Source organism: Hippoglossus stenolepis, chromosome 9, assembly GCF_022539355.2.
Source record: "Hippoglossus stenolepis isolate QCI-W04-F060 chromosome 9, HSTE1.2, whole genome shotgun sequence".
Classification (NCBI taxonomy): Eukaryota; Metazoa; Chordata; class Actinopteri; order Pleuronectiformes; family Pleuronectidae; genus Hippoglossus; species Hippoglossus stenolepis.
Genome location: NC_061491.1, coordinates 13,776,428 through 13,790,349, shown reverse-complemented (window position 1 = coordinate 13,790,349; position 13,922 = coordinate 13,776,428).

Genomic DNA, 13,922 nt, shown 5'->3' with positions numbered 1-13,922 from the left:
GACAAGGAGCCAAGAGCAACATCAAGAACTCGCCGCCTGTTCAATAATGCACAAAACACACAGCTCGAGTGGACAGGAAGCACTTCTTTGCATTGTCTCAAACTCTTCTTTTTTATCTCTGAATGCCAAGGTAAGCCAGGACCAACAGAAGTGGCAGCACAGTGAAACTTAATTCAAGTGCTGTGAACAAATTCTATATTGGGATTACAGGCTCAGCAGCTCTGCAGCTGGAGGACGGAGGTCGGCGGTGTGCGTTCGTGTGTGTGCGTCTGTGTGAAAGGTGGTAAGAACATTAGCTTGTAAAAGCAGCGGATAAAACGCTCTTTAATTAATTGCAGAGTGAGTTTTGCCCTCTAGCAAAAAAAAAAAAAGCATGACTGCTGTTTGTCGAGAGTCCCAGAGAAGATTGCCGCCGGTGAAAATACAAGCTCCTTGCTGCAGGGCCTTTTCAAACTGAAATCTCTCTGAACATCGGTATCGGGATTTTAACAGGGAGTGCCAGAGGCCACAGATTAAGGTACAGTGCTCAATTACTAAAAAGTACTATACTCTAGTCTATTTAGCATATTTTTTATAATGGCAGAGTAATTACCTCTAGCAAGGAGGTTATGTTTTTTGCCCCTGTCCACTGGTGCATTTGTTGTTTGGTTTGTGTGATTGTCAGCAGGATTACACAAAATCCAAAGCACACATTTTCACAAAACTTGGAGAATCAATGGGACATGGACCAAGAAAGAACCCATTGAATTTTAGAGTGGATCCAAACGAAGGGATGAATACTTTTTTCACTTTCTTTCAATTTTAAGAGAATAATTCATGGATCTTGGTTTAAAAGAAATATTAAATATAATACAAATAAAAACAGGCATGTTTAGGGGTTTGATATTTACAAGTGTGTGAAAAACAAAATAATCTGGATCTAGAGACTTTAAATGTGGTTTCGTAAGGGGGCTGTTGTGCCTTGGTGGAGGTATATGCACCCTCTGAATACCATTCTAGTTTGTTTGTTTTTTGTTTGTGTTTTGTTTGTCAGGAGGATTATGCAAAAACTACGGATTTCTGGAGACTGGTGGAATGATGGGACGTGGGCCAGGAAAGAAAATATTACATTTGGCACTGAACCAGACAAAGAGGCGGATCCCAGATTTGTTGAACATTGGCATTTTTTGATATTTTTTGCCTATTTTCCAGGGTTTGATGAGACAGGAAAAAAAAGATCTGACATTCTTGGGGAACTGTTGGGCCTTGGCGTAGGTATGTGTTATGTCTACTATTTGGGTCAGTGAAGCCAAAAGCAAGTTGTAAGATGAACAGAAAAGCAGTGGGAGCTGCAACATGTTGAATAAAAGTAATATTTCGTGCCTGTTTCTGCTGGAAACTGCTGGGTTAAGTGCAGAAGATGAATATCTTACTGCTTCTAATGGCTTGTCCTAGATTTCCCCACCTGCAGTGCCCTTATTTTCCACCGTGGTGTCGCATCCACCATTGCTCTCCCACTTAACACAAAACAAAGCTTCCTGCAGTGGTACTCCAGGCGGCCCATGGGAGTTGCTCTGCTGAGGCCTGACTTCACCGCATTGTGAGTAAAACACTTTCCACGACATCCATTCCAGGGAGAGGATTATGTCAAAAAAAGATAGCAGGCGCTGCACCTCTCTAGCCTCCGAGCACACTGCTGATTTATAATACAATCTATTTGAATTTGAGCTGCATTATTCATGTGAGAATGTACCTTTTTTTCTGAGGGATAATTCGCTGGTTATCAAGCCACTGAATGATATCAAGAGCTTCACGAAGAAACCAGAGTGGTATAATCAGTTTGTGATAAACCGCCGCTGCTGAAGGGATCAGAGAAAATCCTGTTGCCAGACTGAGAGTCGGTGTCTATGTTATCAGCAGCTACTGTCGTAATGTCACAAGCAGCTGTGTAAACTGCATCTCCTGGCATGAACCGGTCGCTTGATCTCACACTGGCCTCCACCCACATCCTGCCACTGCAGCTTTGGGGAAATATGAGGCACAAGTGCAAAGACTGAGCTTTATTTTAGGAATGAGGTGTTAATTTTTGTTTCACTTACACATATTATCTTTTTATGCCAAATAATTTAACCCTTGTGTTTTGTTTACCTTCACTCTCATATTGTATGTGGTCCCACAACTGTATCAGTAAAAAATGACAATAAATATTGAAAAAAATATTTTTCTCTTTCCCTCTGCACTTCCAGCCCAATATGTAGAAAAGTAAGCATGAGGCAACGCTTCCCTTTGCCACTGAATAGAGCAGAACATTTGGGCGGCTGTGGCTCAGGAGGTAAAGCTAACCAGAAAGTTGGCAGCTCCTCCATTATGCATGCAAGTGTCTTTGGGCAAGATACTACACTGTAGGAACCTCTGTGTGTGTGTGTGTGTGTGTGTGTGTGTGTGTGTGTGTGTGTGTGTGTGTGTGTGTGTGTGTGTGTGTGTGTGTGTGTGTGTGTGTGTGTGTGTGTGTGTGTGTGTGTGTGTGTGTGGGGTGAATGGGTGAATGTCAAAACTGTACTGTAAAGCGCATTGAGTGGCTGGTCTAGAAAAACAGACTAGAAGATTGACCATTTACATTTAATGACAGTAATAACAGAAATGGGAAATTGTAAACAAAATAAGGACATTTTTCATTCTATATACTAAATTCTGTTTATATTCCTTCCGTTTGCCAAGACGTCATTCACAAGCAAAGGAAGGAGTATGTTATCCATCATTACATTTAATTTAAGGGCACTTGAGCGCCAGTGAGGTCAAAGTCCTTGTAAAGACTCTTATCAACCGCTGTAGATCTCTTGTAACCGACATCCAAACAGACTTACAGTATTTAGAGAATACTGAAATTACTCAAATGAAAATCCTGTGTTTCACCATTATGTTACAGCTGGGGTCTCTGAGACCTCAAAACTAATGTTTCATTTGTTTTCTAAAATGTGTCATCAGTTAAAATCTGATTTTAAATTAATAGAAATTGGAAAAGTCATGGAGTATCAAGGTGAATGAACAATGTTAAGTAGTCTAGGTTGTTAGAGTTGTAGTGAAGAGGCCTTGGGGTCTTCAGGTCCACTAACAAACAATCTGTCTATTATCTACACAGACTTATTAATGGCAGAAAATAAAAAAGTTACCATTATTGTGTGCAGCTGTGGCTTAGGAGGTAGAGCGGGTCGTCCACTAACCAGGAGGTTGAATTTCTAAATGTGTCTCAAAATGTCTTAAAGAACAACATCAGTAGACTAGATCTTCTTTTTGAAAAAAAAATGGACAAACAAAAAAACAGTGTATCATGAAAAGCATCACATGAGATGGAAAAATATCCCCCCCACACACACACACACACACATTCTACTATGTACACAGCAGCTGCGGGGCGCCAGATCAAGCAGAATTAAACAGCATTACACCTCAGTGTTGAACCGTGGGCAGGTTACCCAGGTGATTGTAAAACACGGTGAGCCTAAGTGATGGATTTGCTGAACATAGCACAGATCAATAAAGACATGGTGTGTGTGCAGCCGGTGTGTTGGCCACAAGAGGTTTCCTGTGCTGATCTGATTAAACTGCCATGACATTTACATTTCTGTCTCATCGCTGTCACTCTTCACTCGACAAATATGGAGACAAATGGGCCCATACATATATAGATATGTCCATGCAAATATGCCACTAAATTCTGATATGTACTCATTACGGCTCTGTGTGGAGATATGAGGAAGCTTTATTGCCTTAAATTGTGGCAGAAGCTCGTCTGCTTCGAGTGTATGAGTGAGATGGTAAAAATAACCTCATACACACACACACACACACACACACACACACACACACACACACACACACACACACACACACACACACACACACACACACACACACACACAAACACACACACACGCACACAGTCATGTCTCTGACTTTAGAGGACATTACATTGACTTAAATTGATTTCCTGGAGACTCTCATCTTAATCATATTTACTACTTGCCTAACCTGAACCTTAAGCTAAACTTAACCTCACCCTAACCTTGACCTAAACCTAACCTTAATCTAACCTTAAAACATGTATTCACCCTAACCCTAACCCTAAAGACTTGGGTGAGAGGGACTTGCTTATTTGTCCTAATAAGGAAGACATGTCCCCATAATGTGACCGCACAAACACATTTAGGTCCCCACAACCTGATTAATACCTGGACCACACACTCTCTGTCTGTTTTTTAAATACGAAACATTTCCCCCATGCAGATATTGAAAGGTGCTTGTAAAAAAGCTGTGGTCGGCTTGAGTTCGGTTTATATCTGTACATCACAGTGTTGAGCTCCCTTCCTTTTAACACTACTTCCTTGTTTCTGAGACGTAAACACGCCTGATGTCCAGAAGATTGACAATGAAGAATACCTGCAGGGTGAGTGATGATGTTAAGAAAATACGACAAATTACACGGACAATGGCTGCTGGAGCTTTACTATCCTATCCAGGTTGAGTCCCCTGCACTGATCCATTCTTTATTGATTAGCACAGAGCAAATGTCTTAAAGGTGTATATCCGAGGAGAACATAGGAATCCTCCTTGTGTTGGAGGAATTGGTCGGTTCATGTTTAACAAGCAGATCATCTTAAAGTCCTGCCTCTTAAGACTACACCCTGTGAGATTTAGGTGAGGGCCTTAGCCTCCTCATACCACTGCACTGATTTCTCATTTTGTCTCTCAACAATATTGATCTGCGCATCCTGCTGTGGGGGTTTAAGGAAGGATTTCTGTGAAGTTAGCTGATAGGATGTTGCTTTGACCACCCCTGCGGCACATGATGTCAATAATACGCCTTTGAGAATGATCGATGGTAGAGATTTTAGCAGTGGGAGAGCGTTACGCTTGTTTGATAAATGAACCTCGGCTTGTTTATTTGAGAAATATAGTAGGAAACTGAAATAAAACAAGTGCAGATTGAGGACAAAGTAAATGTAAATGTGTATTTAATACTAGTGCCGTGCCTGCTCTTAACCTGCCTGCTTGGAATGGGCTGTTTGTTTAGCCTGTGTTAATGCTCCAGAGCTACTTTGGAATTATTCCTTGTCATTATTGAGCCCTCTTCAAACATGTCACTTTTTGTATTGTTTGTGTGCTGGAGATTTTGTGCAAAGCTTTGTACAAACAGTCTATGGTGCAAAGGGTAGTAAGAAAACTTTGAGTTCATCCTACCTGGTTTATCTACAATGAAGATTTTATAGTCAATATTTGTCTTTAAATGAAGCTGAATTTGCTTTATTACTGTGCCCTTGTGTGGCTTTTATATAAATTTGAATGATTTACTGAGAAGCTGATATTTTTTCATACATTACATGTCGGCTATTTCAGAGGTTTGTTAAAGCTCACAACTTTTCTAAATAAGAGCTCTGTAATTCAGCTAGATATAAAGCATTACAGCAATGCCATGCATACTGTGCTTTTACTATGAAGACAACTTGCTAAAGGGGATGTTATTCTATGAATGTTGTTGCCATGACAAAGATCAGCGACAGTGAAAGTCTGTGTCAGTCCAATATGGTGACGTAAATATAATCAGATCATCAAAATGATCAGGCGGCGATTGTTTGACCCAGTTTGACCCAGTTGTTGACCGCTGCTGAGGTCATAGAAGAAGATATGTTCAGCTCAGTTCAACACAGACTGACAGTTAGAACGCTGCCCTGCCCCCACTCACTGCCACAGAGCGCTGGTTGCCTGTTTATTCCAATTTTATCAATATCGAACGTATCGCATGTCCAAATCTCACCAAACTCAGTACTGCAGTTTCCTGGACCATTATCAACAAGACAAGATGTACTGTTCTCGAGATATGCGTTTCACAGACAGACATAAGTGGAATAAGGATGGTATAACCTATGTTTACATATGTAGAAAGCTCCAGAAGAATTATCTTCACACGTTTATTTCTTTGAATTGTATGCAAATAGGCTTTTGCACAAAGTACAAAATGACTGATATGTGAAATGTGGCACACAAACACAGTCTGTGCTTACATGTGCCAGTAGCACGGCTGTAGCTACACTTTCTCTCCCCCATATGTGTAAGAATAATGTTATGAGCACAACATATGTGTCGGAGAGGCGCGGGAACACAGACTGTTGTCCTCTCCTCTGAATGGGAGAACGCGGCACGCTGCTGTGACAGCACTGAACATGTCTTTGGGGATGCTCCATTATTTACAATGTGCCTTCATGTGGCCCCGATGAGACATGACAGGAGCCACAGGAAGCTCATGAATTAATCAGAGGAGCCTAAAAGCACAAGGGAGGGTACAGGGTGATGGGGAGGCCTGAGGAGACAGCAGAGCGCTTGGGCTGCAGATTGCCGCGCACATATTGCGGCGGCCTGAGGGGCCCGAGAGAGGTGAGGCAGGGAGGATGGGACACGCAGAGATGAGATGGTAGAGGAAAAAATACTTTGGCAAGGAAGTAGAGCGAAGGTGTGAAAAGGATAGAGTAAGAAAACAGCAAACAGGATTGGAAAAAATACTCGCAGGAGGTTGTAATTCGACCGAAAGAAGAAGAGGGAATAGCTCAAAGAGAAACAGCGTTCTTAATTTAGCCAGAGAGACATTAATCCCTTCCTGATGCATATAAAACACAGGAGTGAAGATGATGTCATGCATTCAGTGGACGGTTAGTGGGGTGTGTGATGTCTCAGCTGTTGCTCAGATAGGCCGGGCAGTGAGCAGCTTCTGGTGTCAGCATGTCTGCATGTCCAGACGAACGGGATAACCTCATTTAGACTGTGACTCATCACCTGCAAACTAATACACCGACAGTGGCTGTGGCCATTAAGTCTCAGACGATAATACGCTTATTGTTTCAGTAAAGTGATAAAGATTTGACAAATGGCTATTGGGGTCAAAGATATGCATGTTGAAATGTGATGATTAATTCCCTGCACATATTTAAACCAATGCGGTTATTGCACTGTGTGCATGTTGAATTTTTATACTCACATAAATGTTACCATGCAGGATCAACTCATCAGAATTAATTATAATCACACACACACACACACACACACACACACACACACACACACACACACACACACACACACACACACACACACACACACACACACACACACACACACACACACACACACACACAATCCTGTCTGTATCACTTCAGAGGACATTACATTGACATTGACTTGCATTCATTTCCTGGACACTTACTCTCCCTAACCTTAACCTCAAACTGAACCTGAACCTGAACCTGAACCCGAACCTAAACCTAAACCTAAACCTAAACCTAACCCTAAACCTTAAAACATGTCTTTGCCTTCAAATTCAATGAGTTACATTATGTGGACTTACTTTTTGACAAGTCAAAAGACAAGTCCCCATAATGTGACTGTTTAGACTTAGGTCCCAACAACATCAGTAATACCTGGACCACACACACACACACACACACACACACGAAATGTGTTTTATGAGTCTGATATTTGTAAGTAACTTTTTACAGGAAGTGCTCCTAACGACAACCCCTTTCATTGGCCCCCAGGGAGCTGCTGTCCATCTCTTGTGGCAACCCCAGACGGGAAAGGAACCGCCCAGCCCGTCGGTGCCAGGGTGATATCATCTGATCATCAACCTCAAACATGGGCGCTGAGCCACGCAGTGCATTTTCATATAGTGGAAGCTCTTCATCCTTCACTTTCCTCTTTTTATATACAGGGATTTTTTTTTCTTTCCCTGCAAATATTGATCCTGCAGAACAAGTGAAATTAGCTTGTCATATAAAATGGGAAGTTGTGGGCGTTATACATCTGAGCGGGAGCCAAGTAAATTAAGCGTATTAACTTGAATCAGTAAAACCTTTTTTTTTTCAACCTCGAGCTGAATGTATCTACTCTTATTGATGCAGTCCATTAGTGGTAATAGTAGTCCGTCTGTGGAGTATCAGTTGTCATTCTACTTGTGCTTGAGTGCTCTTAATTCCCTCCAGAGCCCATCTGGACAAGCATCTTCACCAAATGACAAGGCAGTTGAAAATTCAGAGGCAAGCACCACGAATGGTGGACATGAACGCCATCTTTTCAATTAATCCTGAATCAACATACTTAATAGTGAGTAGAGAGTAAACGACATGTAAGTGCATTTACATGAAGAATTTCGGTAACATGGATCAATACAGCGTGCAAAATAAGTAAAAAATAAAAGTCTAAAATCATCTAAAAGTGAATTGCAGTGGATTTGTGATCACTGCACCAGTGACATGCACAACTGACCCAAGACCCAACAGTCCCCTTAAGAAACCACATTTTGATTCACTAGATCCAGATTTGTATTTGGATCTGCACCAAATTGCACAAACTAATCATCAGTCCATCAAGAGCCAAACATTATTCTCTGAGAAATCAAGGGAAATGTTAAAAAATCTTGCAATGTTAAAGAAAGTGAAAAAAGATTCCTGGCTCTGCCCCCGGATACTGATCCGCACCAACATCTAATGGGCTCCTCCTTTGGCTCATCCCTCCACCAAGTTCCATGGAAATCCATTTGCTTGTTTTTGTATAATCTTGCTAACAAACAGACCAACCAGCAAACAAACAGACTGGGATGAAAACATAACCTCTAATTGAATAAAGTACAGTCTGGAGGCTGCAGTGGGAAACAATGGATAATATAGTTTCCAAATCAGCTTGCTGATAAAATTACTCTCTTGAATGTGTGTGTGTGTGTAAGAAATCCATGAACTAAAAGCAGATTTTTGTATCCCTCAGTTTGCATCCTCATATTTTTTGTGTGTTCATTGTGTGTGTGTGTGTGTGTCTGGATATAAAGAGACAGTATAGGTACGTCTTCCTGAGCACAGAGAAATAGACAATGCTAATTTATCTGTTGCATCTTCGTTAAGAATGTGTTTTTTAAAACTTTTTGTACTGGTGCCGTTTTGAGTAAATAATACATTTACGTAGAATACACTGCTACCTCTGTATAGTATATGAGGTGAATAATGCAGGAACATTGCAAATTATACTCACATGAATTCAAAAGTATAGAGCATGCAGAGAGCTTCCTTTCTTTAAAAAGTGACTGAGGGGACCATGTGCTGTCTGCCCACCCCTCACCCCCTCCATCCTCATCTCACCACCACTCTGCCCATATGTGCATTCGAGTGGCAGCTGCAAACTCCCCCGCTTGCCCTCTGAAAAAAAAAAAAGAAAGAAAGTGAAAAACAGCCCTCTACACCACAGCGAAAGTAGGGGAGCTTTCTCCCAGTTGGTCTGTGTCTGGCTGCCACTGTGAATGGATGAGGGAGTGAGGGAGTGAGAGTGCAGAGACAAAAAGAAAACAAAAAGAAAAGACGGAGAAAAAGGCTTTTAGTGCCACTAAACTAGTCATTTTCTCAGATGCATGTCATTGTAAGGGTGGAGAGTCTCTTTATTTCGAATTTCACACTGTTTTGAAATTAAGTCAAGGCATTAATCACGTGCGCGTGTTTTGTGCACACATCAACACACGCACAACCTGCAATCATCCACAAATAAAGCAGCACAGTGGCCATCCCATCTGCCTTCTCCAACTCCCTTTGGGAACTGCAGGAGGTGTAGAGCAGCAGACTGTGCCGTAGCCTGCACAACACATTAGTAACTCACTGACACAGAGAGAGAGGCTGGGCAGGCGGGCGGGCAGGCGCACATCACACACACTGAGGCAACGGCAGCGGAAGTCTCATCCAGCACCAATTAGAATATTACAAGGCAAGGAGGCGGGCAGGCAAACAAACCTCTAAGAGTGTGCTGCACACAGAGACACAAATATGCAGCGGGCCTCATGTACTTCTGTTTCTTTTACACTGTTTTACATGCACCACAACACTCAAGGAAATGTCACCTCATACACCCACACACACACAAACAGAATCTAATCAATCTATCTGTCTATCTATCTATCTATCTATCTATCTATCTATCTATCTATCTATCTATCTATCTATCTATCTATCTATCTATCTATCTATCTATCTATCTATCTATCTATCTATCTATCTATCTATATATATATTTATATCTAAAGTCATACAAACTGTAACACGTTAGTGAGTTTGACAAGCTATATATGCACACAGACTTCCTCTTCTAGTCTCTCTCCTGAACCTTCTCACATTCACACACAGTCCACTCACACACACACACACACACACACACACACACACACACACACACACACACACACACACACACACACACACACACACACACACACACACACACACACACACACACACACACACACACACACACACACACACACACACACACACACAATCATACACATCTTCTTCAGCAAAAACGTCATGATGTGCACCCAGCAACAAACCCCTCTGTGTCTTATTGGAGTTCGAGGGGAGGTACACACATTAACACATACAGAGGATACTCGTAGGCACACCAGGACGTGTGTGAATAATTCACCGGATTAACATGAAAGTTTAAAAACGGGAGTGAGTGACACATGGATGGATTGCGTGAGCAAAGGTCCTCAAGAGTGAGGGCCTGGTTTTTGCAACACTGCTTTCATGGGATTTATGAAACGTCCCCTCTATGCCATGTCCACTGTTAACCAGACGCTTAAAGTTTAATGTCACATGTGAATATGAGAGATGTGGTATGAAACTTTAAGCAGCCATCTGAAAAGATAACTGCAGCGGGTTTCAGGGATTATGTCTCAGATCGTGCCAGGATGTACTGCAGTGTTTGCTGTTCATACGCACACATTAGTTCAAATTAAGATCAATTTGGTGAATTAAGACTCAAACTCACACACACAAGACACTGGGATGATTATAGGCTATGTTCGGGAATATGTTTTGTATGATTCATCTATTAAGATTCATGATATCAGAGCACCCAGACATTTGTTTTAAACATTCTGTTAAGAGTTCAAGTTTTGGAGACTATGACAAAAGATTTGGATGGATGGATGGATGGGTAGATCCTCCCACCCCTCAGTAGTGGTAGTTTTTGCATAATCCTGCAAACCAACAAACATTTTATGAAAACATAACCTCCTTGGTGCAGGTAATTACATTAAAGACATTCCGCAACTGCCTCACACAAGAAACACATCAGCAATATGCAAAGAAACCATAATTGTCTTCAATAGCGTCGGAGGGTGGAGGTCTTTCCACGTGCTGTCTTCGAAGGCAATGAAGTGTTACGATACTATGACAATGAATATGGATGAGAGCCCTTAGCTGACACCCAGTCAGGCTCCCGTGGTACTCAAATCAGTGCCCATCCTCGTATCTGACAACACAGTTATGGTGAAACGGAGCAGAACAGCCAGGCTGCTCCGCCATTCCCCATCATACACTCTTCCTCCCCTCAGCAGCCTGTCAGCACCAGCAACCCCCCCAACCGACCACCTCCTGTGACACTCTTGCAGAGATACAGCGATGGAGACAAAGATGTGAAGGTGTGCACATTGAATTCGACACACATTTTGTCGATTTTTGGAATGGATCATTTACCACCTCTGCAGCTTTGAAATCTCCATTTTCATCCTCTGTTACACAAACGCACAGAGTCAGTGTTTTAAATCAAACATGGTGGCGAATGGTCACTCCACCTCTCAGCAGGTGTGAAACTAACCCTCTCATATGTGCTATCTGCCTGGGAGAGACAATTATAGCCATATCCTGTCTGGAATCTCATTAAACTCAGTCCGAGAGGATCCGCTGGACAGAGGCTGACCCTGAAGATTACTGCACCATATAAGGCCAAACGAGGACTTGAGACTAAAGGACCCATAGTAGCCTTGATGCTAACAGCCTGGCCTTACAGGAAATGCAGTTGCAACTACAAGGACAATTGGAGAGAGCATATACAAAGCCTGACAGTCCCCGCATTAAACCACATTTGAATTCCCTAGGTCTGGATTTTTATTTGGATCTGCATTTTAGACATGCTGTACTTTTTTCATCAAGATCCATGGAATATTCTCTGAGAAATCAATGGAAGTGTTGCAAAAATGTAAAAAAGAATTGAATGGGTTCTTCCCTGGCCCATTCCACAGTCTTCCACCAAGTTTCATGATAATCTGTCCAGTAGTTTTTGTGTGATAATGCTTACTAACAAACAAACACACAGGTTATGATGTCGTAATGAAAAAAGGAACCGGCTGTAATAGAGCCTGCTTACACTCGAGTGTCCTACGTAATGGCCATGCTTGAGAATATAACCACAGCTTGTGGTACATGTTTGTTTGCGTGTTTACAACTGGGTACTCGTGTGTTTCATGTGGAGTGGTTCTTATGGCTGCATGTCAAGTCAGTGTCAGCGCTGAGATTTCATAGTTCACTGATCTTCTGTGTCACAGGACTTAGGGGGGAGCCTGTGCTTTAGTGGGGGACACAGGCATCAGCTCCCTGAGTGACCCACGGGACAGCAAGGTGGGGGGGCCTCCTCCTGAGTGGCAGGATAATATTTTCACACCCGGGCCTGTCCGCCTCTGTCATCGCGCACGTCAGAAGCCATTTGTCAGGAGAGGAGCACTCCAGTGGTATGAGTGGAGGAGGAGAGGGAACTGATGGGCTCAAATTAGATCTGAGGTCAATGCGAATCAGGAAAGGTTTGGATAAGCAGATGTCAAATATCTATCTCATCTATCCATCCATGCATCCAACCATTCATCCATCCATCTAATCTACCTAACTACCTACCTATCTATCTATCTATCTATCTATCTATCTATCTATCTATCTATCTATCTATCTATCTATCTATCTATCTCGCTCTCTCTGAGGGCAGGGTTTTAGATGGTTTATTTGGGTCAAGGTTAGACCGTGGCTGACTTACTGGAGATGACAAATCAAGTTCCCTGCCTGCAAACAGCAGATGGATGTTTAAAGGGATCTTTAAAGCTGAGCCATCAGAATTTACAAAAAGGCAATTTCACTCCGCTCCCTCCAGATGCCAATGAGTTTGAGTTATGTGAGCTGAGTTTGATGTATACCTTGTTAAAAATGCCCTTTCACTTTTCACTTTGTTATCCCTTCCATTTTCTTTTTGAGGGCTAGTTTAAACAGTGCCCTAAAGGAAATATGTTAAATACATTGTGCATAAAATTAAATGTGAATACCTTAAACAGCTGGCAATTGCCATTCAAATCTTATGCTGAATATTGCCTGTATGAAATATGACGTAAAGCTTTAGGTAGCTCAAAAAGCACATTTACAATTTATGCATCCTGACAGAGTATAAGCATATCTGCAATTCATAGTGAGTTTCGAAGCCCAAAAAAGAAAGTAAATTAAAATGATTTTACTCTACACTTTATTTGTGGTCCCTGAAACCAAGTCTACTCACAACAAACCTCAGCAGACATTTGTTACCATCCGCCCTGGTGATGCCCTGTAGTCATATTCAAATCTTGCTTGTTTCAGGTTGTGTTTTCGTCCCTACTGCTTGATTGCCTTGTGGCTGCATGTTTAGGATCATCGTCCTGCTGAACAGTCCTAAAATTAGACAACTATAAATGCAAATTAGTATGGCCCCCATAGTGTTCACACAAAATGAAATCACAACACTCTAAACACCCCAAACAATCCAAAACCCATCACTGTCCCATAATGTTTTCTGACTGCAAGAAGTGCGTAGCCCCTCAGTGCCCTTGCCCGTGTTTGTGTGACAGGATGTCCCGACCACAAGACTTATATTAAAATGAAATTATCAGCATAGCTTAAATGAGCAGACAGACTTTCTGTCACAGAGCCAGAGCTGCGTTCAGAGCGTCTTCAGCAGCGTGTCACAGCGGTAATTAAAAACTCCCACTGGAGCATATGCATATTTCCTTCAGTCACAAGCAAAGAATGAATATTACATAAACTGACTGATGTGAATCCAGTAGACTAACA